This window comes from Lepisma saccharinum, chromosome 1, assembly GCF_977018435.1.
Source record: "Lepisma saccharinum chromosome 1, izLepSacc3.1, whole genome shotgun sequence".
NCBI lineage: Eukaryota > Metazoa > Arthropoda > Insecta > Zygentoma > Lepismatidae > Lepisma > Lepisma saccharinum.
The window spans coordinates 168,901,332-168,925,774 of NC_139229.1; the positions used below are offsets into that span (position 1 = coordinate 168,901,332).

The window sequence follows — 24,443 nt, forward strand, 5'->3', positions numbered from 1 at the left end:
TTTTAATGATCTGTAAATAACAAAAAAATGTGTCTTAGTAACAAAGAAACATAAATTTAGGTAGAACAATATATTCTCTTTCGCATGATGTACACCTTCGTGCCAAACGCATTTAATGTCATAGAGATTTTTCCAATTAAAAAAAGCGGCGGGAACTTAGTTGCCATACATTGGTTGTAAATCATACATGACTTGGTCTAAATGTTTACATTACTCGTGGCACGAGGTAATTTGTGTGCTTAACATTCAGTTTCCTTTTTTCTAAAATGAAAATTCTCCACCTCACAAAGTTTGCAAGAAAAGTTTATCTAGGGCATTCTTATTGAGTTCTTTGGTAAGAAAGTCGGGTCGGGTACCCTTTTCTACACCCTCTAATTTTCAAATTTTTTTTCTTTATGAAGATTATGTGATCCTAATTGTGAATAAAAAAAATTGGAGTGCGGAAAGAAGTATTTACGACTGTACAGCCATTTAAAGTTGAGATTTTGTCGTTCGAAATTGTTGAGTCCAAATTTCCCACCGATTCCGGGCTCAGTCCCTGGGGTAATTGACTTACTGCCCCCTACCGCTACCATGGCCCCACCTTTATCTATACAGTCCCTTTCAAAGGCATGTTAGAAATTGGCCGAAGTCAGCTGCCCCCAACACTATTTCTCACTGTTTTCCCGCATTGACACATGAAGATACCAAAAATGAAGGCTAAAATTAAACCTAAGAAGGTAACTTACCTCTTTTTACCAAGACCAGGCACTGAATTGCTGGTCGAAGTACATTTGTAAGTCCAAAAATGAAGTAAATCCTACGTTGAAAGTCCTTGTTGTCCTTTTCCACAGAATACCACCCTCCACTCCCTTCCCATCATAAAAATAAGAAGTCGCAGTTTATTACATCCCACAAGTCATTTAGAAAAAAACAACCCTCCCCTTTACAGCCTGCAGTTGCCAAAAAGAAATAATTAATTCCAATTTCTGAAGTCGCATAAATGAAGTCCAATGTCTGAAATGTCCAATCCGCCAATATATCACACAGATAACATATCGCAATCGCAAATGTTCCCATTGCACAAGTCAATCATAATAAGAAAAATAAAAAAAATCAGACTTGCATCTGTGGCATGAATCCATGATCCGAAATCTTCAGACTTGCACCTGTGACATGAATACATCATCCGCCATCATAGAAGTTCTGAAAAACATTTTTGACATTACGCAAGGAATTTTAATTTTATAAAAAATGCAAGTTTCGTAGCACATAGATCTAAAAAATTAACTTTCGCGCTATTTGCAAACACTGTTTGTTATGAGTAACTAAATATTTTCACGAAAATATTTGAAATGTGCCTGAAATCGAAGGTGTAGAAAGAGGTGCCGGAGCCAGAAAGTCAATCATTGTGATTTTGAGACATGAGCCCACCTTAGTGGTCAAGGTGGTTGAGCGGTCAATCCGAAAGAAAATTCCAGGTACAAATCCTGGCCTGAGCTTCAGTGTTTAATTTCATTTCATTGTGAATATCCATAAATTTCATTTAGAGGTGGGCATGGGTGTGTGTCTCCCGTCTTCAATTTCATCTAACCAGCATTCGTGCTCATCCTTACAATTTGCCCAAAGAGGCAGAAAAGTGACGCAAAATAAGAAAAGCAGGAATAAAAATATGTTTGAGAACAGTCGTATTGCTGGCACAATCAATCATTTGCCTCTTATTACTTGTGACTGCACAGCAGTCAGTTTGCAAGAACTTTTTCATGGTGTTTTCATTTGGGCTTTTCAAGGTGAGCAATTCGCAACACAGGATTGGCATTCATCTTTATTTAATCCCTTATAGGGTGATATTCCAAGCACTTCAGATTTTAAACAGCGTTCGTAGCACTCTCGTGAAAAAATAAAGCGCAAATTTATAATTTCCTACCTCAAATTTGTCTTTCTAATAACTTTTATCTACTTCTTGTTGGAAGGAAACATGGAAAATACAAGTATATTTCACTTCAGGCCCGTAGCCAGAATTGATCTGCAGGTTGGGGGGGGGGGGGTACATCACGGGTTATCAGCGGAAGCTTTATAAAGCAAGTCCATTTTCAAAAGTTTAACAGTATTATATGCATGTGTGTGTGTGTGGAGGGGGGTTTATTAAGTTAATATAGGACACAGAAAATGTAGAAATATCATTCAAATTAATAAAGTTTTTTTATCACCCCTTGTTCCCACTCATAGCTGAAGCTGGGGGAATATTCTAATTACTTCCTGCTCCTATGACTTCAGTTTGTAAATCAGATGAACGATAACATACTGATAATGTGCGAATTACTCACAATTAAATATAAACTTTAGGCTAAAAGATTAAAAATCGGCAACTTACGTGTGTGAGTATGAGATTTTTCGTACTACGTTTCGGAGGTTACACTACCTCCTTCTTCAGGTTGAAACGATGTTATTCAGACACCTGACATGGTGCCTCGTCGTGAAAGTGAAGGTTAAGGATTTAGGTTAAAAAGTTGCATGAAGGACACTTTCTAAAAAAGAATATAAATTACACATCTAAAACCGCGCAATACAATAAAAAACAAAAGAACGTCCAAGGCTGAATAGAGTTCGCCGACTTCAGCCTTGGACGTTCTTTTGTTTTTTATAGTATTGCGCGGTTTTAGATGTGTAATTTATATTCTTTTTTAGAAAGTGTCCTTCATGCAACTTTTTAACCTAAATCCTTAACCTTCACTTTCACGACGAGGCACCATGTCAGGTGTCTGAATAACATCGTTTCAACCTGAAGAAGGAGGTAGTGTAACCTCCGAAACGTAGTACGAAAAATCTCATACTCACACACGTAAGTTGCCGATTTTTAATCTTTTAGCCTAAAGTTTATAAATCAGATGAACGATTGTGATATTTGTTATTTTTATTCTCTGAATTTAACCTTTATCAAGTCTTGAGAAAAAGAAAAATAATATCTGCTGTCAGTAGCTTATGTCCCAGCCAAGGACAATTAGTGCACGGGTGCTAATTAATTTGCATATAATTAAGAAATAATTTGAATAAATTTGCATATCATTAGAATAATTTATATTTATGTATTTGCATGTTTATAACTTTTAGGAATTTTTAATTATTTATTTTATGAAAAATATGTATATAGAAGGTAATTAAGGGTACTTAACACTATGCATTTGATTTTATATTCATTACTGCAAAGTATGTAATGTATCAATCAATAATATTAATGTTTATAATATTGAAAAGAGTTTACGGTTTATGAACCGCTATGAAGGGTGTTAATGGTACGAAAGAAGATGGTCCCGGTACTCGAACCCTCGATATGTAACGGTAATAAATGGTCAGTGTACTACGTATGTAATAATGTATGTTATTATGTTATGGAAGACGATGGTTTGAAACAGGAGACTGTGAACTCCACGCTGAGGGTAGACGAGAAAGGAATTTGGGGGATGCGCGATCTAGGTCAAATGATGTCAGAATGCCAGAACAAAGAAAGAACCCGATTGACCAATCAGAACCGGTTTTCCCAAGGTTAATCAGAACGCAAGAACAGGTGAAAGGTATGCAATGCTGTAGGGCAGAGGAGGGATTGAACCAGACAACAAAGGATGTCTGGGAATGCGCTATCTAGGTCAAATCTTTGAAACTGTGCGTCGCTTGCATGCTAGAACATGTTTCTGTCAAAGTAGGCCAAGGTTTTCTAGAACACTAGAACAAAGGATGGTGGGAAGGAGTTCAAGGTGAATTAGACCGCAAGAACAAAGAAAGCGTCGGTTTTATTTCAACCAATCAGAAAACGCGTCTGTTTTATTTCAGCCAATCAGAGAAAGCGTCGGTTTTGTTTATGAAGTATAAAAAAGCACGTAAAAGCGAGAAAATGTTAGTTTGAGAAGAATTTCTGAACCATTGTGTCAGAAAAGATATCAACTTGAGATTATTGTCTGAGAGTTGAAGACAAAAAACTCAAAAGAAACTATAATTAAGATAAATGAATTGTTACATATATGTACGGTGCTTTTAAATAATATGTAAACCAAATATTTAAACAAAGCAAAAAACAAATATGCGTAATGTGAACAAGTACTACAACTATTTTTCTATTTTTTTTTTACAGGTGATTCTATTTTCTGTGTACGTGTGACTGGAAGGAACTTTTAGTGAAAGATGGCATCTACAAGCTCTACCACTGAGGCTAACCACACTGCGGTGAGTACTTCGGACGAAATTATAAGTAATTTTTCCTCTGGAATGTATACTTCCCCACTAGAACTCATTAATGCATATTATGATATGTGTGACAGAGTTGTGTTCCACGACGATATCCCTACATGTGATCAGACTTTTTTCTGTGAGACAGTGCAAACAGCAATGTGTCAATTAGGGGTGGGGGTAAGTCAATTTTCAATTGTGGATGAAAGAGAAAAATATTTTAGACGATTTGGAATGCTAGGGCGTGAGGTATCCATTGAAATACGTAATCAGGTTGTGGGGGACCCTGAATATTTGGTTGGGTCTATGTTCCAATTTCTAATGAGAAAAAAAAAATTTGATGTGTCACCGGACAGTCAGGTTGGTTTGATTATTTTCGGCAATGAAACCAATAAGGATATTTATATCCCTTGGTGCAGCCTTTGGGCATTAAATCCTAAAATTATTCAACACTATGTAACCAAAGTACTGAACAGCAATGAATCCTTTTTTGTGAATAACTCTTTGAAATGCATGGCGCATATTGTAGAACCCAAGCGCGGTAGAGGGAAGAGAAAATATCCACTTTACAGAAAGTATGCCCCTCTACTAACAATAAACAATCACAATCAGAGACAGACTGCTTTTACTATTATGACTAACGATGACAATTTGTGCTTGCCACGCGCTATTGTATTTGCGCAAGTCAAACTTGACAAGAACACAAACAAAATCAAATCCTTTCAAAGATCTGATAATAAACTCAAAGAAGCGGCTATGCGCTTATGCCATGAAGCACGCGTCGATCCAACCAATGGATGCACTGTAGAGGATATTGTTAAATTTCAGAATCATTTGGGTCCAGAGTACCAAATTATTGTGTTTTCAATGAAAGTGGGGGAAAGAGAGTATGAAGTTATCAGGTCAACACCGTTCGCCCCCAAACAGATTAATTTATTGTATCACGATCAACATTTGGATATAGTCAACTTTGTCCCCTGCAACTAAGCTGTAAAAAAGGCCCATTTACTCATATTCAACACGCTCAACCTCAACTGCATAAAGCAGGATCTACCATACAGAGGCACAGTGAAAGCAAGCTGTTATCAGAGTCCATTATTCTAGGAAATTAGTTACGAATTCAAAACCAGAAACTTAGATCTTTTCCTTTTTATTTTAACAGTGCAAAGTACTTTTATAGAATTGTAACAATCAAAAAGTAAATAAACTCCCTTTCTTTATATATCCATAATCACACAACTGTATGATATGCAACTGAAATTTATATTCTACAACTTAAATTGACAAGTAATTAGGGGTCAATGCGTGTATAGTGAATGCGGCCATACGACCGAGAATTCTAAGAATAGGTTCCTCAATACCCAAACTAATATTAATTTAATGAGAAGTTAGAATAACAAAAACCTAATATAGGGTAAAGAAATGAACAAATAAACTATAGAATTTTAAAGGAACCACACTACGTAAATTCCCCATCATATCGCCACACTTACCATACACGTTTACAGTCAGAGCTACACCGCTCTTTCCCCCGTGACCGATGCCTCAAGACAAACCGTGCTCGTTTCCTCCTGGCGGCTCTGAGCATAACAGCCAATCAAATCCAGGCATGACATCAGTTGCAATGTTACCAGCACATTCAATGCATTTGTGGGCAGAGGGTTATACCCCACACTTCTTGTGAAACATTATTACTGTCCCAAATGCCAAGTAGGATTTAATAATAAACCTGAACATACTGAATGCACTAGATATTGTTCATTGTGTGAATACATTCATGGCAATGAATCCACTAACACTATCCCCAGAAAATGCACTGCATGTAACAGGAAATTTTTGTCCCCGAAATGCTATGAAAATCATTTGTGCACCGAAGGGCGGAAATCAAGTGTTTGCCAAACCGTTCACCAATGTAACGTATGTTACAAAGTAGTGAACAAGAGATTGCGCAAAACACCACACAAATGCGTGAATTCTTTTGTAAAAGCTGTAATGCTTTTGTTGAGCCAGCACACAAATGCTATATTCAGCCTATTAAGCCCGAACCAAGTGCAAAATTTATTTATATTTTCTATGATTTCGAGTGTATGCTTGTAGAGGGAGAGGAAAGTCAGAAACACGAAGTCAATCTGGCTGTTGCTAAGCAAGCTTGTCATATCTGTAAAGACACTGATGTAGATTTCTGCGAGATGTGTGGTCCCCGTGTCCATATTTTCCCCAATATTCAAGAATTTATGCAATATATACAAACTCCGAGGGAAGGGTTTGATGAAATTGTGTGTATTGCATATAATCAGGGCGATATGATTCTCATTTTGTTTTAAATTACCTGATTACTAAAGAGAATATTACCCCATCCGTAATTATGCAGGGTAGGAAAATAATAGAGATGTCAATTACAAAGAAAATAGTGTTCAGAGACTCGTTGAATTTCATGCTCATGAAATTGAAAGATCTGCCATCAAGTCGGGGACTATACCTGCCGCAAAATTAGTTTGGTATTGAGAGCTGAAGGAACACGCGTCACGGTGTTGCCATATCATGCGGTACAGTACGCACTGCAGCATCAGACGCTGTGTCGAGGAAAACATGTTATGAAAAGGAACAGCAATGATGAAATGTGTTATTGTTTTTCGAGGAAAATGGAATAACAATGATGACAACAATGATGAATGTGTTATTGTTTTTTCTATTCATTTCCATCTCCCTTACAACATGAACGAATTAATGAAACGAGCATTGTTTACAGGTTACCTTTTCAATCCATTCTGTATATACACTTTCACAAATCATTTCTTTCCGAAGTCGCCGTTAAAGTCTGCCCGTCTTTCAATTACACCGCAACTGAAGTGCACAAAGTACAGTTGGTGGGGCATCTGACTTTCACGAGTGAGACCCGCGTTGGTTTGTGGAACTTTTTCAAATATCCCGAGCGGCTCCGAGGTCGACCCAGCCCAAGTGAGTACCTGGGGCAAACCTGTGGTAAAGGCGGTTGGTGAACCACATCACCTCCATAATATGGCCTAGGTCGAGGTCGAGAATGTGTGGAGCTCTACCTACCTCCACATCTCCATATGCCTCCATACTTTATTTTGGGACCATTATTTTTTTTTGTATGAGAATCCCAGATATTTTATGACTGTCCTTAAAGATGTTTCCCCACCTTGAAAAAATGCCGAATCTTTAAACGAAACGCGCAGTTTCCCAACAGTGGGATGATCTTTTCTCCTATAATAAGAGTAAATATGGCGAGAATAGCATCTTGCTGAAAAGTATCTAAATTTGTCACGCGTTTACTGATATTCCTCATCTTTCCTGGGGTTTCCAATTTTGAAGCCTCGCATTTATTTATTTATTAATTTCTACCACATTATATTTTTCTTTCCCTGTGGTAACAATAGTGTTCTTAGACACGCCGAAAGCAGCAGCAGTCCTGTCCAGAACTTTATTTACAGAAATGATTGGAGCCCCATTGTTTTTCTCTTGCTCAAATTATTTGCGCTCAGAACAAACCATCTCCCGCGTTTGTCCTTTGAGAAGAATTCCTTTTTCTTTTAGTGCATGGCCTCTTTGGTACATTGTCATCTCGAGTATTGCCTCCTGTGCTTGACATTCTTCACACAAGCACACGACACACTCAAGCAGAACACAGAAAATTATGTACAAAAAATAACACACTAAAACAACACGCTATATACAACAAAGAATACTCTAAATTCAATAAACACTAAACAAACGGACTGGTTAAAATATCACAGTAACGCAACAAACAAACAACACGTCCTCTCTCAACAACATGAAATCTGATCGCAAGAAGAATCGCCCGACAAGCGGCAACACCGAGAAAAACGTTTTCTGTTGCTAGGTAACCAGGGCTTGGGTGAAGCACTGGGAAGATTTTGATTGGCTCGCATGCCAGCAACCCACCCTCCCGCAGTGACGTAGACCCGATTTCAACACGTGGTTCACAAGTGTCAATACCAAACTAATTTTGCGGCAGGTATAGCAGAAGATTTGCAGAAAGGCGATTTTCCATATTTGTTTTCCACCCCAGCAAATCAGAATTATGTGGGTCCATTCCCAGACATTCATTATTATGATATAGATTCAAAGTCCCCCAAAGAAAGAGAAGAGATGCTAAAATGGCATGAGGAAACAGTGCAAGCAGGGAAAATTTTTGATTTTCAAAAAGAGTTGCGCGAATACTGTATTAAAGATGTGGAAATTTTTACTGCTGCATGTATTAAATTCTCTAATCTGATCGAAGATCTGACTGGAATACAGTGCTTTGTTTGCTGCTCGACTCTTGCGTCGTTAGCTTCTTTGATATTTAGAAGTAAATATCTGAAAGACCAGCAATCTCTAATTGCATTAAAGTGGGTGGAAAGTACTGAAAAGATCACTCTAAGACATGCAGGTAATCTGGGGGAGGCTAAAATAGGTCGTTATAAGTTGGACAGGCTCCATGAAGAAAGCAAAACTGTTTATAGTTTCCATGGTTGTTATTTCCACGCTTCTCGGATTTGCCTTCCTGAAAACAGAGATAAGCCTCTTAACGAGACTGGCGAGACCCTTGACCATAGGTACGAATGTACTGTTACCCGTAAAGAAATATTAGAGCAAATAAGGTACACGGCTGTAGAAAAATGGGAATGTGAATTTAATGAGGAAATTAAAAAAGATCCAGAATTACGCAAATTCATTGCTGAGAATTGTTATTCCCTGAATAACCCACTTATCCCAAAACAAGCTTTTAATGGGGGATGCACTGAACTTTTCAGGGCAGTTTATGAAAAACAAGAGAATGAAAATACGAGCATGAAACCGCTAGATGTAGTTTCCCTTTACCCTGCAATGATGAAGCAAAGAAAAATGCCTACAGGGAAACCAGTGATTTACACGTCAGAGTTTCCTACCTTGGATAATGTGTTTGGGGTTGTAAAATGTGATATTCTCCCCCCTAAAGATTTATATTTACCAGTACTGGGCATGTCATGCAATAACAAATTAATGTTTGCTTTATGCAGAATTTGTGCACAAAGCGAGAATCAAGAACAATGTACACATGCAGATAAAGAAAGATACTTACATGGCACCTGGGTATCGGAAGAACTGAAACTGGCTGTAAAAAAAGGGTACAAAATATATGAAATTTGGGATTTTCCTTCGGCTGACCAGAATGATAATGTGTTCAAAGACTATGTAGACACATTTCTCAGACTGAAACAACAGTCTTCAGGATAGCCTTCCGGCTGCAGTTCAGAACATGACAAAAACAAGTATATTCAAGATTATTTCGATCATGAGGGAATTCAACTTGTAAAAGATGAAATTGCACCTAACCCTGGGCTTCGTTTTATTTCCAAAATTCTGCTGAATTCACTTTTTGGAAAATTCTCAGAAAATACTTTAAAAACTAAGTCTATTTTTGTAAATACAGAACAGAAATTCCATGATATAGTGTTTAATCCACAGTATGAAATCAGTAATGTTCTCTCTATTTCTGAATCTTGTTTATTAGTGAATTATATTGATCTGGAAAGCAAAAATTAACTGTTAGTACTCTCAAATGTACTTGTCTCTGCGTTTATTACTGCTTATGGAAGAATGCATTTGTATTTTTTTATGGACAAAGTCAAGGAAAGTATTCACTACGTGGATACAGACTCTGTGTTCTATGTAGAAAATGAACATGAAAATCTTATTCCTACAGGCTCATTTCTTGCTGAAATGATGGATGAGATTAAAGAGCCCTACCAAATTACATGCTTTTTGGGTGGTGGTCCCAAAAACTATGCATATAAGATGGTGAACAAACATGATCCTCAGGATGAGAAACATGTTATTAAAGTAAGGGGCATTACCATGAATTACAGAACTTGACTCCAGATTAATTTTGATTATTTTAAGCAACTGGTCAAAGGGGAAATTGAAAAGCGAGTTGTTGAGAACCCACGTAAAATCAAACGAAAAGCCAATTTTGAAATTGTTTCTGCATCTGAGCAGAGTGTGTTGTTCAATATGGAACTGCGTTTTACACACCCTTTTGCAATGATGGTTTGTGGGCCGTCACAAAGAGGAAAAACCACTTTTGTGGATAAGCTTCTATTTTATAAACATAAAATGTTTACACAAGTTCCAAAGACAGTAATATGGGCGTATGGTGCGGTTCCTCTCAGATTAAAATTAAGCCAAAATACAAATATTCAGTTTATTGAAGGAATCCCTGATGTAGCAAATATGGATATTGAAACTCCTGGATTAATTGTCATTGATGATCTAATGAATGAAAGCAGCGAAGATTCAGCTGTTGCAGATATATTTACGAAATATTCTCATCACAAAAATATAAGTGTTATTTTTATAGTACAAAACTTATTTCACAAAGGTGCTAAAATGAGAGACATAAGCCTCAACTCACACTATCATGTGATATTCAAAAATCCAAGTGACAAACACCAAATATACCATTTAGCACGACAATTCAAACCTGACAATAGTAAAAGTGTTTTGGAAGCTTTTCAAGATGCAACTGAAACACCACACAGTTATTTAATGTTCGATTTAACACAAAATACACCTGAAATTTTACGTATGAGGGCGCATATTTTCCCCGATGAACAATTGACTATTTATGCCACTGGAAAGCATGTAAACAAACCATTTCTTGTGCGAACGTCAGAATGACATCACAACTAAAAGAACATGCTCCGGCACTTAAATTATTGTGTAAATTAAAACCTATTCAACAGAAACGCCTTTTGCAATGAGCAACTCCAGGTCTAGTTCGTGAACTAGGACAATGTGCAGCCAATACAGTACGCGGTAATATTCCGCTTTCAGAGGTACAAAAAACCAAGCTTCGAAAGTATAAGGCCAGTTTGCGTTAACTAGCGGCGAAGGGCACTTCGCTCAAAAAGAAAAAGAAAATATTAATTCAAAAAGGCGCCGGCTTTTTACCATTTTTAATCGGTCCGATTATATCAGCGTTAGGTAGTGCATTGTTTTCACAATGAGCGTGAAAAAAATGATTCTTGTTCCCGAGGACTTTGCCACTAATATGCATGCCTCCGCTGAGAAAGCTCAGAGACACGAATCAAGATTAGATTCTAATATTCGTACAATATTAGCACGTGAAGATATAGGGGAAAGTGAAAAATGGAAACTTTACCAACAGGCACTTCGACCATTTGTTAATTTTACTAAGCCTATTCCCACACACCTACCAGTGATCGAAGAAGAAAATAGCTGCCACAAATAAGTGAACCAATCCAACAAGATGACCCCCCCCCCCCCTAGTGTTACTCTCGGGGAAGAAATTCTTGCTTCAGTACCGAAAACTGTTCAGAAAAAAACAGAACTTTTACTTAAAAGACTATTCTCTTCTCAATATATAAATTGGGACGCATATGGAACAGTGTACATAAATGGAAAAAGAATTCAGGGTTCAAATATCATTGATTTGATTAATGATTCTGTTCGCCCCCGTAAGAAAAGTCGAGATCCTGTCGGGAGAGATCAGTTCCAATCTATCCTTCATTCTCTAAACATACCCAAAGAATATATAGTTACACGAACGCCCCCACCCCCTTCAAGAAATAGGAAAGCTGAGTTTATATGGGAAGATATATAAAGTATGGATCTTAAAACATTGTATTATAAACATGAACTACCGACTTCATTTTCCAATACTGAAAAATTATCGAAACATTCTACGCAATCACGAAAGAATATTTCTCAGTGGCTATCAAAACAAGATGCATATACTTTACATGTTCCAGTTAGAAAAAAATTCCCACGTAAACGCTACGAAACCACTTTTCCCCTGGAATTTAAGCAAATGGATTTGGCAGATATGCAGAATATCGCCAAGTACAATGACGGTATGCGCTATATACTTTGTGCAAATGACGTGTTTTCAAGGCAAGCATTCTGTATTCCAGTGAAAAGCAAGTCAGGTGAAATTATGGCAAAAGCAATCACTAAAATTATAAACATGTTAGAATATCCCCCTGTTTACTGCCAGACAGATCAAGGAAAAGAATTTTATAATGCTCAAGTGAAAAAAGTGTTTGACAAGTACAATATTATTCATTATAACGTTTATTCAGAACTAAAGGCAGCAGTAGTGGAATGATTTATTCGTACTTTAAAATCAAAATTGTATAAACACTTCTCAGCCAATAATACGTATCGATATTCTCCCCCTTGTAGTAAAATCGTATAATCACTCGTATCACCGTTCTATAAAAATGGCTCCTGTTGAGGTGAACGAAAATAATGCGCTGCAGGTCTGGTCTCAGTCTAGAAACAATACAAGTCAAAAAAACAATAATATCAAATTTAAATTTAATATTGGTAACTACGTAAGGATAAGTAAAGCCAAAATGAAATTCGAGAAAGAATATCTACCTAGTTGGACAGAGGAAATTTTTATAATTAGTGATCGTATGAGTACTGATCCTCCTACATATCGTATAAAAGACTGGAGTAACGATCCTGACAAGGGCATTTTCTATGAACCAGAATTACAAAAAATTACACTTGATCCAGACACACCATTTACTATCGAGAAAATTCTAAAACGAAGGGGGGACTTTGTTCTAGTAAAATGGAAAAACTACCCCCTCGCATGTGCAAATTATGTACATAAATCAGATATTATGCGTGTTTAGGTTAGTTGCCATTATGCCACGGGACGAATTCTATGTTACATTACCTTCCAATGTAAACTTGAACTTGTTTCCTGATAATAAAAGAGCACATTACCGTACTAAGCTGAGTGAACCAATAGAATTAAATGAACAGTGGGTGGCGGCGGCCACAGAGCTTCATTTAACTTGGAGTTTTTATAATATTGTTTCCGATACAAATAGCATTTCATATGAATTTAAACCAAAAAAGAAGAACCAGATTTTTTATAGTGAAAGTATAGTTCCTAAAGGTTACTACTCCAATATTCCATTATTATTAAACAATATTCCCCCTTCAAAAAGAAAACTGCTTGCTCAACATGTCCGATTTGGCTATACTTTGTCCACGCATAGTATGTATACACAAACAACACTAGAGGAAGATGAAATTATGAAAGTGTATATATATCTCCACAATTAGCTCCAGTGTTTTGTTCGTTGGATACTCCTCAGTCAGAAATATCTATACATTCGGTTATTGGTCCAGGTACGGCAAGATCGAGTTCAATTTATCCTTGTAATTTAGATTATCATATCCCCCGTGAAATCAACATATGCACAGATATTGTCAAATATCAAGCAAATATAGCTCCCGTAATACGAACGGTTAGTGTGGCTGATTATGAATATGGAGCAATAAAAAGTTATATATTTGAGCCCAGGCAGTATCTAAAAGTGGAGAAGCGTTACTTTGAAACAATTGAAATTATATTAAAAACAGAGCATGGAACTTTGCTTCCATTTGAGTTTGGAGCGTCAAGCGTTACATTACATTTTTAAAAAGTGGAATAATGATTTCAGAAGGCAGTGATAATGATTACTATGTAACTTTGGTTTCAAATGCATCCAAAAATATTTTTCCGACTAATACACCTTCTCTGGTTAGTGGGTCTGTCTGAAATTCATTTCACAAACAGTCTGTTTAATATTCAAAATGGACAAAATGAAATTATGTGGACTTTTTATACCCAAGAGTCGGATCAGTCAAATAAACAGAGCGGTAAAACAATTGTTTCCCCTGGATATTATTCAAGTGTGGACTCTGTTTTACAAGTTTTAAATCAAGATCATATTGGAGAAAGGCTTTTTCGATTCGGCTATAACCCGTCCAGCAATATTGTTGAGGGAAAATACAATGCTCAGTTATCTGCACTGAACTTCTCTGATATTTTGGCTCTGCAGTTAGGATTCGAACCAAATAGAAATCTTGTTAAACAACAACATAGTTCGAAACAAACCAACCTAAATATTGGTTATCCTCAGCAGGTTTTAGTATACACTAATGTACTCAGTTACCAGTTTGTAGGAGATACAAAGGCACCTCTTTTAAGAATGTTTACATTTTCTTCGGTCCCTTATGGCTGGTCACAATCTATAATATTTAACCCCGTTCATTATATGCCTGTATCGAAATATTTATTTGATACAATAGAAATAGTTTTAAGAGACAACACAGGTCGTAAACTCTCATTTGCCTTCGGAGATCTGAGTGTTAAACTACATTTCAAGCGACAATGAGATACGATAGACATCAGTTATATCGAGATTATTATCTCAACCAGGCGGGAACAGGTTTACCTTATTTTTCCGGTCCTCCGTATCAAAAAGGTCACGGGGCCCTCGGTTCAATATTTAAAAGCTTGTTTCGTTTTGCTGCCCCTTTAGTAAAACAGGGTGCTAAAGCAATTGGCCATCAAGCTTTACAATCGGGAATGGAATTTGTTGGGGATGTTCTACAAAACAGGCCTCTCAATCTTTCAGAGATCGTGTAAATCAGGCAGGACAAGCTCTTCGTGAAAAGGGGGAGAGAAAAATTTCTCAGATTCTTTCAGGAAAAGGGAGACAAAAACGGAAGGCTAAAACTATAAAATTCGAACCACCATTTATTACCTGCCAGAGTAAACTGTAACTCATCGGAATGCACAAATACAGAATTGGATTTGTTTTCTCTGCCATTAACTCAAACTAGCATTGAAAATTCTTGTTTAGTGGAGTATCGTCCCATTTCATCTTTAACTAGTAACAGTCCAGTCGAGTTTGCCATTACTGGAGACAGTGGGGAATACATTGATCCAGCACACATTTATCTGTACCTAAAATGTAAAATAACTAAACCAGATAGTACGGCCTTAGCTGCCGATAACCTGGTTGCCCCTGGAAACAATTTTCTACATTCAGCGTTCAGTCAGGTCGACGTTTCGTTAAATGACAAATTGATTTCGTCCTCTGCAGGATGTTACGCTTACAGGGCATACCTTGAAACATTACTCAACTATTCTAATGAGGCTAAAAAATCTCATCTCACTGCTTCTCTCTGGTATCGCGATACGCCTGGAAAATTAGAAAATCTGACTGAAAATAAAAGAATTGAAAAACAAATGAGTCTTGCTGCGCAAAGTCGGTCATTCGACATGTACGGTCGACTGTATTCTGATTTTATGTGCCAACCTCGGCTTCTCTTGAACAATGTGTCCATGAGAATTAAATTATATAGATCAAACGATGCATTTTCATTGATGGCCGCCGAGAATACTTCTTATCGTGTAGAAATACAGGACATTTCTCTTTATGTAAAAAGAGTTACTGTATCTCCAGATATAGGTCTTGCTCATGCAAACGCTCTTGAAACTACTACAGCTAAATACCCAATTACATGCGTGGAAGTAAAGTCAATAACTATCCCTCAAAATATTACTTCTTATAATCTAGATAATATATGTTTAGGCACTGTTCCTAAACGTGTAATATTAGGTTTTGTTGAAAATTCAGCTTTCAATGGTCAAATACATAAAAACCCCTTTAATTTCCATCATTTCGGATTGAATAAAATTCAACTCCAAGTTGGAACTAGAACCATTCCAAACCAACCTCTCTGCCCAAGCTTCACAGACAAAAATATTATCCAAGCATATTACAATTTATTCTCTGGAACGGGAATACATTACCAGGATACAGGAAACAGTCTCTCCTGAGAAGATTTTGATAATGGATTTGCTTTGTATCCCTTTATTCTTTCACCCACAATGGAAATTGACTCTTGGGACATATTACGCGATGGGAGTGTAAGTGCTAAACTGTCATTCTCTGCTCCGTTGCCTACGGCGGTCACGTGCATTATTTATGGAGAATTCGACTCGTTACTGCAAATAGATAAACACAGAGGTATTTTCCCAGATAATACAAAATAATAATCAGTTGAGTACCAGCCTGGAGGGAGTACGGATCACAATATGAGGGCTGTCGTCGATTTTCAAGGATTCCGAGACAATTCTGGCAACTTTATTCCTAAAGAACTAGCTATTGTCGATGCAGACTCAGATAGTATGCAATCATGGATATTTCTACCACCTTTCGAATGGGATACTTTAGATATTGGAGCAAAAAACGAAAATATGTGGCAAACACAAAACAAGCATTCTCTCGAATGGCCTATCGGTGAACTTTGCTATTCAAAATTGTTTTCTGTACTTTCCCAGTACACCGAAAATGCCTCATTTATTCTTTTGGAGCTGACAAATGCAAGTTTTTGATTAAAGTACTTCACCGCACTGTGGTTAACCTCGAGGACCTAGGATGCCCTAAAGCATCGCTGTTAGCCTTCCCTGCACAAAATTGCTGTCGCAATTATCACAGATTAAGGACAATCAAATGTGCTCTTAGAGACGCACATTTATGCGCATCTTATCTCCGTAGCTTCATGCTTCAACAGCATATTATAGGAGAAGCCACAAGGACTTCACCTAAACAGAACACCTCAACATCGGATATTCATCATTAACGATGCAGCAAGTGTGTATTACTTATCCGAGCAAGGTTGCTATTCCAAGGATAGTGCATTTTCGGATAGTGAACAATGAATAACATTGAAATTGAAAAAACTGTTCAATCAGACAAATGTCTGTCTTTTATTTTTCGAGGTGTTTTTGCTAGTATACATTGCCAAAAAATGTGCAATTGCCTGCTGCATTGATTATTAACACCGACAATAAATCTGGACTGGACAAGTTTGTTTATAAACAATGATAAGGAGGCCCTGTACTTTGATAGTTTTGGTCAGCCTCCTAGTGCAAGTGTACTAAAATTTATAAAAAAGAACTGTATTTCATGGTGCATCAGTGAAACGTTGGTTCAAAACCCAAACTCATCAATGTGTGGAATTTATTGTATTATGTTTTTACATTATATGTGCTGTGAGTTACCCCTAACCTATTTTCTGTCATTGTTTGGAACAGACTTAAAATGAAATGACAGAATTGTATGGACAAAATTCTCAAGTGCCTTTCCTTAATTTACAGTGAATGTGTGGAGCAGGCAATACTGGAAAAGTATCCTGATCCTACATGTTCAAAACATAAACTTGGTGTGAGAAAAATGAAAAACTTCTGGCGTGTCAAGCTTGACAGTCCAGAGAAAGAACTTTCTATAAAACTAACACTGTCATTTGAATATGGTTTCCTAGTGTCTAAATATAACAGCGTAGTGTTAAAGCTGTTTACTATCTATGTACAATCTTGCTTGAGAAAATGAAAAGCGTTGTGTGAACGCTATGTATTACAACATGTGTACAACCTGACTTATAAAAAACTGTAAAGCGTTGTGTTAACGCTATGTATAACCTTTTGTAAAATTACTTTGACTCTGTATTCATTTTGTAGTAGACTAGTTTTAGAACAATAAACTTGTATGTAGTAGACTTGTGTGTTTTATTTCTTTTTAAAAAATAGAAATAAAAGGTTTATAGTTATATGTAGAGTATAAAAAAAGCTAATATTGTTGGTGCAAGCGGTCCTAGGTTCGATCCTTGTTACAGATCTTGCACAAATCTCAAATACATTAATCGCAACTGTTACTACAATTCACTTTTATCCCGTCTCACCACACTAAACACTTTGCCGCTAAAACAAAAAAAACACAACCGAGATAGAACTTGACTAGTTAGTTTGTATTTAAGATAAAACACTAGTCAAATTCCATTCTCGTATAACACTTGTACTTAGATAAAAAAATGCAATACTTACAACGTGCATCTGCATATTCTTTTTCGCACTCGGTCCAACAATCAGGCTCCAACGGCAAACACACCAGAAACTCAACAGAAAAAATAGAAATCTGAGGACAAATTCGGATTCCCAAGTTTAAATACCCTCAAAAAATCAGGCCAAACATTCAAGGCCTCTTCCAGCCACCCTTATTTTCCACACTGGAAAATAACAATTCCTTTAAATTCACGCTGCCCCGTTAACTCTAGACGTCCAAATTTAAAACCCCCAGCCTCTCTTTCCATTAGAAAAATTCCTTACATCCACCCGCTTTGAATTATATCACCTTCAGCTCCTGTCCTTTTAACATAATATCCTTTTCTTCATCCAAATTCACTACCTGCTTTGGCGATTAATATTTTACTGCCCGTATCGCCCCACCACACACACAGAGACGGACTTTCCGCTTACCGGGAGACTTTTAAAATTTTCATTTTACGATCTCTTGTCTTTTTCAAGAGAAACAATCATCCCGTTATACATTTTTCTTTCTACCTAAATGGAAGCGATTCGTATCTCTGACCAATTTATTTTCCCCAAATGACTTGTCGTATATTTCTTCCGACACAACAACAACCCCTCTCGCCCACAAGCCTTCCGCTCTGACCTAAATGAACATCATCGGGTTCTTTCTTTGTTCTGGCGTCATTTGACCTAGATCGCGCATCCCCCAAATTCCTTTCTCGTCTACCCTCAGCATGGAGATTACAGTCTTCTGTCTAGCGTGTCGTACTATCGTCTTTCATAACATAATAACATACATTATTACATACGTAGTACACTGACTATTTATTACCGTTACATATCGAGGGTTCGAGTACCGGGACCGTCTTCTTTCGTACCATTAACACCTTTCATAGCAGTTCATAAACCGTAAACTCTTATTTTCAATATTATAAACATTAATATTATCGATCGATACATTACATACTTTGCAGTAATGAATATAAAATCAAATGCATAGCATACACTATCTGGCCATTCGTCACCGGACACCCCATCAGGTGGCATCATGGTGTGGTCGTGCTTCTCCTGGTATGGTCTTGGTCCTCTTGTGTTAGTGCGTGGAAACATGAATGCAGATGCATACCAAACGATCCTGGACAATTCTGCGCTACCGACATTGTGGGCACAATTCGGTAGTGGTCCTTATCTGTTTCAGCACGACAACGCCCCATGTCATACGGCAGGTGTGATCAACACGTGGTTCGAGGATATGGGTGTGCAAAAACTTGATTGGCCCGCCCAAAGTCCTGATCTCAACCCGATTGAGCATCTTTGGGACGAGTTGGAGCGCCGGTTGAGAGCCAGGCCACACCGCCCAAAAAACACTAAAGAGTTGTTCGCCACTTTGCAAGAGGAATGGAGCAGGATTCCCGTCGAAACCTATCGCAATTTGGTGGACAGTCTTCCTCAGAGGGTTGCGGCTGTACTTGCTGCGAAAGGAGGCCCCACACGATACTGACGGACGCCTGAAACCGGATTAAAGTACTCGTTCCAGGTGTCCGGTGACGAATGGCCAGATAGTGTACATATTTTTCATAAAATAAATAATTAAAAATGCCTAAACGTTATAAACATGCAAACACATAAATATAAATTATTCTAATGATATGCAAATTTATTCAAATTATGCAAATTAGTTCTTAATTATATGCAAATTAATTAACACCCGTGCACTAATTGTCCTTGGCTGGGATATAAGCTACTGCTGTCTACATTTTCAATAATAACGGCAAATAAATTTTATAAAGCAGTTTTACTAAATTTCAGAGGGGGCTGAGCACCCCCTGGCTCCTGCTACGATCCCGTTTCACTTTCTAAGCAGGCATGTCCTGTGTTTTCTGCAGCAACCTTTCATCCCTCTGACATCAAACTTTACAGCTCTATCCATTTCCAAAAAGGAGCTTTATAAACAGACCTCTCAAGGCAGGCGGTGAGCAGGTCAACGGCCCTTGGGTCGGCATATAACCCGGAAAAGGAATAAAAATAAAGATCTGGAGATATTTTATTTCCTCACAAAGCCTCCCAGAGGAGGAGCGTTTGTAGTCAACTATGCCAAAGTGCCAAGTTTCAAGTCAATGAAGTCATTCTTGTTTGAGACAGTAGTGTGTGCGGGTGCATAGCATTGCAATTATGGGAAGAAATTAAATGTCTAGGAAACTGGACAAATTTCGTAAATTTTAATCAGGATACCAAAAGGCTATAAAGAAAGGAAAGATGGGGAAATGCGTTGTTAAAAAGCCAGAAAGGTGCTTTCGAAAAATTGTTACTACCTCTAAATACAGTTTCCTTCAATTTCGTCACGATCGATAAACTGAAATAATGGCGAAATCCTGGGATTTAGTGTTAGTGTTGTGTGCTACAGCCGCAGCCGTGTGTGCCAGTGGCGGTGGTGATCTTAAATGTAACTCTTCTGTGAGCCAGGTGGCAATGTAGGAACAAATTGCGAGGAAGAGTGTATTTCATCTTCTGCACCAGATGATGGATTAGCTCTGCTTCTGCTTCTAGACTCAGGTGAGTGGCAGTCAGTTTTAAACAATAAATTTGCAGTACATGGCTGCGATATCACAGGATATATATATTTGGGGGAGAGGGTTATAGCTCATAAACAAGGTCTCAATCAGCAAAAGTCATTAAGGAAAGTTAGGGTGTCAAATTTTAGATTTCATTGGTGGTAAAAGTGGATAGTACAAACATGCGTTTGGGTATAACAATACATAATAATTACTGGTACATGATACTAATATCCATGTTTGCTTTAACATAAAATTTTACGAGAAACATTTGATGTCGATATTTTCACTTTTCATAATACAGGGGCCTCGCGGATATAGTTTGCACAGGGCCTCGCGTTCGCTAACGGCAGCCCTGACTCGATATAAATGTCGATTGCATCTGTGTACGACAAGATCTTGATTTCATGTCCACAGCGATCTCTCGTAATATACCATTCTTCCATTTGAGTCAGCAATACTGACATGGTTAAATCTACGGTAATAAAAATTACACAAAGCACTTGAAATACCTATCACTCAACCTAACTTACAAGCTTAAGGAATTACTTCGCAGACCCAAAAGGAAAAACCATTAGTGGTCTTACATTACATACCTACTATTTGCATACCTACACACACACACACACACTGGCTATTAAGACTTCATTACATAGCAACATTTTCCTGAAGTAACATGGAAGATCTCAGGGATTACTGTAATTGTACCGTGGTAAGCTGGCCAAGTTCACCCCAGCATAACAGTGGATGCTGAGCCACAGTAGGACCTTCCCAACCCAGCAATATTCCAGAGCTGACGATCTCGTACAGCTCAGAAAACATGTACTATCACACCATAGTATAGGGCCACCAACGCAGAGGCAGGCCCATTGTCCTAGGTGGAACTTCCATGTCGTCTCCTACCAAATGGTAGGGGAAAACCTTATCGGGAGAGGTCCTACAATTTTACTTGCCATCCAAATAACAGGAATCCATGAGATATAGGGTGGAAACTTAACGTGTATAGTGCTTTTAATTTTTTTAAAAAGAAAATTGCCTTCGTTAGCAAAGTGTGTTTAATATCGAAACAAGGCATAATCGTGTTATAGAAGAATCCAAGTTACTTCAGGAACAGGTTTCTTTAGCACAAAATGTAACACACACAATATAACTAGTAGATAAAGAGAATAACTAGCATTCATTCTGCAATATAATCTATCAAGCTGCATACAGCAGCGGTGATGCGAATCTATGAGTTCACTAGATGCCATCTAACTGAAATTTGGTTGGCAGGCTTTGGCACTCTTAAGACCTGTTGGCCACAGGGTTTATCTATTTTACAGACAAACACCCTTGAATATATATCGCATTAATAAGGCTCCCGGTTCAAATGATGTCCTGGGAATGGGTATTCTTTGTGACTGTCCCATCTTCATCTTCGCGAGTAGCCAAGAGTGGCAGAAAAGTGAAGAAAAATAAGCCAAATCTATGGAGCATTAATAACATAAACATGCCGGTTCGGTGACAGAGTCTGTTAAGTAGCCGACTTTTGATCTTGCCACAGGAGTTCCCATGTTCTAATCTCGATCTGGGCATGGGTGTTCTTGTAAGTGCCCTTTCTTTAATTGAATTAAATCATCACTCATCCGCATCGTCGCTATTAGCCAGAAATTACAGAGAAGCGACTGAAAAATAATAATATTCAAAACTTACGTACTAACCTGCAGATGTCAGCATCTCTCCACTTTGAATGGAAATCCGGCATGAAGAACTTTTACTTTAAGTAAAAGTACAATGTAATTCTTATGCGTGTCTGGTCATCAGTTTTTGGATGTAGTTTCATAGCTATAGATCGACCACAAGGAAAAAAACCTTGGGACTAGAAGTCCCCGCGCAGCTTTCCCTTCTTCCCTCCACCTCGGGCCATAAGGAAGCATGGTCAACTCTCCCCCTCCCCTACTCGCGGGGGTACGGTGCACAGGACTTGCGGGTCTGCGCAGGTTGTTTTGCTCGTGGTTCCACTATACTGTAACGAGCTTCAACAATGAACAATAACTGTTGTATGTTAAACATTGTTGTACTGTTTTGTGTTTGGTCACGTTCACTTACAAAATAATCTAGAATTTAAAAGAAGAGGTTTCAAAGTCAAAGAAAGTAAATATTGAAACTGAACGTGGTTACTAAATCACTGGAATTAGCTAATTTTACTTTTTTTTTTAATATAGCCATTTTGTCATCGTTGCTCTTTACCTGTATCATTTCATTTTGAAATTCGGAACATGCATAATTATTGTGAATCTCATTTTATTGTATACGTCTGAAATGTTCTTGTGGTAATTGGTCATATTTCGAAAGAAATTTCACCAAATACGTCAAGTTTCCTTAATTTTCTGTTGTTTCTGCTGTGTATAATGTTTCCCAATGTTCTCGAACCACTAAGTTATGAGAAATCAGTAATCGTGTTTAAGCTTATCAATCTTTGTAAGAGAACGTTTCATTGTTGTTGTTTGGCTTCCTGGATATTCTAAAATCAGACAGCTCCCACCTGGTTTATTTAAAATACTAAATAGTTGACGTATTCAATCAAAGTGTAAGTTTCACTAGAATTTTTGATCGGTTAAAATGTTGTAGTTTTATCGGCCAAATAAATTAGCCCTTTCCATCTATCTTTCTCACTTCTATTTATTATATTTAAAAATATAATAATAAGCCCATGGGATGCGAGGCCCTGGGCACTCGCCCACTTCACCCATCCATTGCTATGCCTCTGTTGTTATCATAATTCCTCCCATTGTCATGCTAAACTGTCAGATATGAGCAGTAAAAAGCATAAACAAATAAATAAAAAATGCATTCTCTGCAATGATCTCGGGTCTGATTCCCTTTTAATGCATCTTGTATACTCATTCTGATCCAAATTTAAACTGTAGTTCCAGTTCTGATTAGCCTATCATGAGCATAAAGTGAACTTCTCGAGCCTGTTAGACGTGGTGATAAAATAACAGAACTAATGAGTCTTGAATATTATTAGGCATAATAATATATCAAAACCATGGCAGGCGATCGCCCTCCCTGTGGATCCGCACCTGTGGATGGCCAAATCTGGATATATTATAATTTTCTACTAGGATATCAGACTTTGGATAATTCCATGTCAAATCAACCAGTGCATAAACCTTTGATGTCATGGATTTGGCTAAATTTTGGTATACATGTTTCTTATCTGAAATATAGAAAATATATACAAGGTGGGCACAAAATAAAATTCTGAAAAAAAAACAAAAAAAACAAGCATGCCATATATCAAATAAAATCCCTCTTCATAAGCTTTAAAATGAGACCATGCCCAGCCCTGTAGTTGAAACGTCTCTTGCAAATTGTATTTTAAAGTTTCAGTGGTGAGCAGTTTTTGGGCAATTTTGTCAATTTTCAAATTTCAATAACTCACAAACCGGCAACATGCAAAATAAAAAAAAAATGTTTTCCATATTTCAGTGGATAAGAAACGTGTATATCAAAAATTTGTCAAATCCATGACATTCGAATTCCAAATTATTATTGATTTGACATGGAATTACCCTATTTATATTCTAATTGTCTGCTTATTGAGATTATTGGATATTGAGATTATCCAAAATTACAGATATTTGGATAGATATCCAGATTATTTGAAACATCTGAATTTCCAAAATACCAGAATGTGTGCATTATTCAGTTTTATCGTTTATCCATCATGTTCATATTTCTACTGTTCAGATTCTGTACAAATCAGTCACCTGTACATATATCTGTTTTACGGAGTCTCAGTGTATTTTAAAAATGTTTACCTTCTTTTTGCCTAAAACTGATCTCTTCATTACTAAGTTCAGTATAAATGCACAAAATTTGCCAGTAACAACAAAACTTAAGAGAGATACAGTTTAGAATATAACATCTCAGTTTGGTGTTCCAATCCTTTATCTGATGATTATTTCATTAATTTAAGACACCATTTGTATGAGCATAACTTTCTTAAA

At 37.3% G+C, this 24,443-nt stretch overlaps 1 long non-coding RNA gene across 2 annotated transcripts in view; it reads left to right on the plus strand.

Annotated features, from left to right (window-relative positions):
- Window positions 1-24,443, plus strand: part of LOC145989993 (uncharacterized) — a 44,175-nt gene that overhangs the window by 11,768 nt on the left and 7,964 nt on the right. Inside the window, exon 4 of one of the 2 annotated variants that reach the window (XR_014441911.1) lies at window positions 4,106-4,197. The exons of the other annotated variant lie outside the window; for it this stretch is intronic. This is a non-coding gene — a long non-coding RNA (uncharacterized LOC145989993). The remainder of the gene's footprint in view (window positions 1-4,105; window positions 4,198-24,443) is intronic. 2 annotated transcript variants of the gene reach the window in all.